Genomic DNA, 5,000 nt, shown 5'->3' with positions numbered 1-5,000 from the left:
GCCAGATCCTCCCTGCCAGCCAGAATCATCTCTGCCAAACCTCGCCTGTTTTTCATAAAGAGGTCCTGAAACTTTTTGAATTGCGAAGCCCGTTTACCACTACCCGTGTTGGTCTGGGCATAGTGGTGTTCAGGTTTCCTCTTTTTATTCCTCCCACCACGATTCCGGGGCTGACTCTTTGCAAGGGTGGCAAGCCACCGGTCGACTGACTGCAACAAAATTGCGTCGTCGCTTGCTAGAGCCGCATTTACCAACTCGTGTAGCATATCGTCCTGTCCGAGTGTACCCGCGTCACGCTGCTCTCGCAGGTAACCGACCAAAGTACCCCGGACTTCCTGCCCCTGTTCCACACCTGTATGCGCCGCCCTAGGAGTGGGTGGTAAACTCCTGCTGCGACGCATTTTATGGGCTATTTTAGGTGTGGATAATGCTGTTAAATTTGGAGTTGGCAAAACCGGTCGTGGTGCACTGATGGGCGTGCTTGGGGTGAGCGTTAGGCTCGAATTTGGTTTCGAATCATCACAGGCTGGCTGTTCCCGTGTGAGAGAAGGCGTACACCTCCTCTGAACCACTGTCATCCGCGCCGCCGGATGTTCAGAAGGTCCGTCTTTTACCGACTGTGTACCTATAATCTCAAGCCTCGTCCTACTAGACTTCGGCGGTTCGCGATGTCCGGTGGGTGAAACGGACGTGGGCGAAGTGAGCGAATCGCAACTACTCGAGGTTTCTGACAACACAAAATCTGGGTCCGCTGTCCGAGGGCTCATGCCTTCTGGAGAGAGAGAGAACCAATCGCACCGCGCTCTCCTGCTACTGCAGGCGGTCTGGCTGTTCTGGCGGGTCTAGCCAGACTCTGTCGCGGCGCATTCGAGACCTGGTTATACCGGGCCACCCCTTTCGAGGTGGCTAGCCTGGTGGTCGGCCGTGAGAGGGACGCGGACAATCCCCCCGTACCACTAGCCATTCCTTTCGGGACGGCTCCTGTGGCCACGGTGGGTGGACTGGCCCGTGTAGGCTTGGCCAGTCGCGCGCGCGCCCTCCTCAGGTACTCCTGGTACTCGGGTTTCTCTCTCCGAGACCTGACTTGTTGGTGAGTCAGGCCTGTCGAAGCCATCATCTCCTTATAGAAGATGCCGTTACTGGCCTTGACTTCGACGTCGGCGATTTTTCCCATGAGCTCACTCTCGGGTGCCGGTAGTTGGCTAAGGAGTTCCGTGTTATACTCCTGCGGATGAGCCTTTCTTTCGTGTTGTCGTACTCCCGCGAAAGAAGCAAATTTCGCATCGCACCACTGACACTTGGAAGTGTCTCGCTTGCCGCATTCTTTCAAATGGCGGGCCAGAGTTGCCTTCGAGGCATAGCTCCGGCCGCAGTCACAATTAAAGCCCGCCACGGTCTGTGTGGGGGCTGAGGTAGAAGGCCCCGGACCGCCAGTATTTAAATTCTTGGCGCCCGATTGTAAAGTTTTTAAACCCATAGCCTTCTTTTTGACCTGGGGCGTATTGGGCTTCCCAGGACTGTTTGGCATCATGGATGTTAAAGCCAAACTTTAGAGGGTTAAGCAACCCCGAGCGCAACCAAGGAAAGACGCAGTTGCTTCGTAAAACTCGAGAATTACAAAACTTACTCTTTGCTTACTGGTTTTAGTTACTACAAGTAGTATCCAGCGGGAACCACGAGGAGAGGTACCAGTTCACTATGATCTCGCAATGCACAAGTAGAGAGTCATAGTTACCCGCCGTTTACCCGCGCTTGCTTGAATTTCTTCACGTTGACATTCAGAGCACTGGGCAGAAATCACATTGCGTCAACACCCGCTGGGGCCATCGCAATGCTTTGTTTTAATTAGACAGTCGGATTCCCCCGGTCCGTGCCAGTTTTTTCTGAGCTGACCGTTGAATGGCGGCCGAAGAGGACATCCGAACGCCCTTGCGGGCGCACTCGGAGCCTCGCAGCAAGACGGTTCCGCGGGAGACCAAGGCACGGGACCGAGCTCGGATTCGAAGTACACCGCCGAAGCGACACACCCTGCACCTCGCCCAGGCCCGGCACGTCAGTCGCGACCCGCTTCCCCGCCAAGCCCGACACGCCCCGATCCTCAGAGCCAATCCTTATCCCGAAGTTACGGATCCAATTTGCCGACTTCCCTTACCTACATTATTCTATCGACTAGAGGCTCTTTACCTTGGAGACCTGCTGCGGATATGGGTACGAACCGGCGCGACGCCTCCACGTGGCCCTCTCCCGGATTTTCAAGGTCCGAGGGGAAGATCCGGACACCGCCGCAACTGCGGTGCTCTTCGCGTTCCAAACCATATCTCCCTGCTAGAGGATTCCATGGAACTCGAACGCTCATGCAGAAAAGAAAACTCTTCCCGGATCTCCCGACGGCGTCTCCGGGTCCTTTTGGGTTGCCCCGACGAACTCTCTTTCGAGGGCCCGAATTATAAACGGTTCCGCTGCCGGGTTCCGGAATAGGAACCGGATTCCCTTTCGCCCATCGGGTGTGTGCACAATTCCGTACGTTTCCGTCAACAATTGCGAATTGCGACCAACGACAAAAATCTACACCACATCAACATCGGCTTTCGCCTAGGGCTTAGGATCGACTGACTCGTGTGCAACGGCTGTTCACACGAAACCCTTCTCCACGTCAGTCCTCCAGGGCCTCGCTGGAGTATTTGCTACTACCACCAAGATCTGCACCGACGGCGGCTCCAGACGGCCTCACGGCCAGTCCTTCTGCGCTCACCGCCGCGACCCTCCTACTCGTCAGGGCTTCATGGCCGGTTAATTTAATAACCTGACCGCACATGCCTCTGACGGCCGAGTATAAGCACGACGCTTCAGCGCCATCCATTTTCAGGGCTAGTAACTTCGGCAGGTGAGTTGTTACACACTCCTTGGCGGATTCCGACTTCCATGGCCACCGTCCTGATGTCTTAAGTTACCAACGCCTTTCATGGTATCCCATAAGCGTCGATTTAGGCGCTTTAACTCGGCGTTTGGTTCATCCCACAGCGCCAGTTCTGCTTACCAAAAATGGCCCACTTGGCACTCTGATTCGAGTCTCGCGGCTTCAATAGTTCGAGCAAGCCGGAGATCTCACCCATTTAAAGTTTGAGAATAGGTTGAGGCCGTTTCGACCCCAATGCCTCTAATCATTCGCTTTACCGGATGAAACTCGTATGCTATGAGCGCCAGCTATCCTGAGGGAAACTTCGGAGGGAACCAGCTACTAGATGGTTCGATTAGTCTTTCGCCCCTATACCCAGTTCCGACGATCGATTTGCACGTCAGAATCGCTACGGACCTCCATCAGGGTTTCCCCTGACTTCGTCCTGACCAGGCATAGTTCACCATCTTTCGGGTCCCAGCGTGTACGCTCTTGGTGCGCCTCTTCTCGCAATGAGAACGAGACGCCCCGGGAGTGCGGGGCGGCAGCCGTAACGACCGCCCATCCTCCCTTGGTCCGCGCAAGGCGGACCTTCACTTTCATTGCGCCTTTAGGTTTAGTTAAATCCCAATGACTCGCGCACATGCTAGACTCCTTGGTCCGTGTTTCAAGACGGGTCCTGAAAGTACCCAAAGCTATAGCGTCGCAGATCGGCGTTTCAACGAGGTCTGTCCGAGAACACCTCAGCGAACAGCCACCCGGGGACGGGACCGGCACCAGGTCCGATCACCATCACGACGGGCGCGCTTGCCGAAGGTCGGACGCTAACTGTGTAGCGGCCCCGCGCCATCTGTATACCGTCGAGCGAGCCGATCGGGAAACACCACGGGTTCATTCGGCGAACGGCGAACCGTCCGAACGAGCTCCACCGCGGGCCTTAGACCGGCACTCAACGGATCGCGACGTCCTACAGGGGGAGAAGTGCACGCGTTCGACGGCAGATCGACAAAACGAAAGGTGCAAACGACGCGTACGCCATCTGTCACACGATCGTCCAGCGCCGCCATCGAGTCACGCTGAATCTCCCCTTTCGACCTTTCGGGTTTCTCAGGTTTACCCCTGAACGGTTTCACGTACTATTGAACTCTCTCTTCAAAGTTCTTTTCAACTTTCCCTCACGGTACTTGTTCGCTATCGGTCTCGTGGTCATATTTAGCCTTAGATGGAGTTTACCACCCACTTAGGGCTGCACTCTCAAGCAACCCGACTCTGAGGAGAGATCCTCCCGTTATCGGCAGCGGTCGCTACGGGCCTGGCACCCTCTATGGGCTGTGGCCCCGTTCAAGATGGACTTGGACGCGCCGCACGATCTCGGGATGACGGATCCTCCCTAACACCACATTTCCCGGCGTCCGGTTTCGGCCGCGGGATTCGGTGCTGGGCTTCTCCCTGTTCGCTCGCCGCTACTGAGGGAATCCTAGTTAGTTTCTTTTCCTCCGCTTAGTAATATGCTTAAATTCAGCGGGTAGTCTCACCTGCTCTGAGGTCGCATATGAAAAATAAAAATTTTTCATTCGGTCATTTCGACGATCACGACACGTCTCCCATTCCTTGCTATACGTGTTCGTCATTTTTCTTTTTAAAAAATGGCTAAGTTTACAGAAACGCTTACGATCTGACGTCTGTCGCGATTTGCATTACACGTCTCGGACACGACGACCGTCTATAACGTTCTCAACCTTAAAACGCCATTTTTTTTTTTAAATGACGACATGTTGAAGAAATAGGACGTGCTACGCCGAAAGACCAGCCAACAACTACAACAAGTAGTAGTTGGTCGCTTTCGCGTCTTAAGATGTCGCGCAAATTTACTCGCTGCACGAGAAACGCACACAAACACACGATTCTACGACACACCACGCAAGAACATGTGCCGACGTAAACACTTTCGTATTTATGATTCGCAAGGTGGACGTCCGACGGACTTTGTAAAAAAAAAAATACAAAGCATACCCGTCCCGTCCTTTTTGGACGAAAAAACACGCTCGAGTAAACGTCTCGGCACACGTTCGAGGCGGTGCGTCGTTATATCGTGACGTAAGTG

The 5,000-nt window shown here is 54.4% G+C and overlaps 1 pseudogene; it reads right to left on the bottom strand.

Annotated features, from left to right (window-relative positions):
- The window catches only part of LOC148165215 (large subunit ribosomal RNA), an 8,173-nt pseudogene extending 3,728 nt beyond the window's left edge, over nt 1-4,445 (bottom strand).
- Between the last annotated feature and the right edge of the window lie 555 nt (nt 4,446-5,000).

The sequence above is a fragment of the Gnatocerus cornutus genome, unplaced genomic scaffold (genome assembly GCF_029298725.1).
Source record: "Gnatocerus cornutus isolate USDA-ARS CGAHR unplaced genomic scaffold, icGnaCorn1.1 ctg00000497.1, whole genome shotgun sequence".
Classification (NCBI taxonomy): domain Eukaryota; kingdom Metazoa; phylum Arthropoda; class Insecta; order Coleoptera; family Tenebrionidae; genus Gnatocerus; species Gnatocerus cornutus.
The sequence above is the reverse complement of the archived record's forward strand: the minus strand, read 5'-3'. Positions and strand labels throughout refer to the sequence as shown.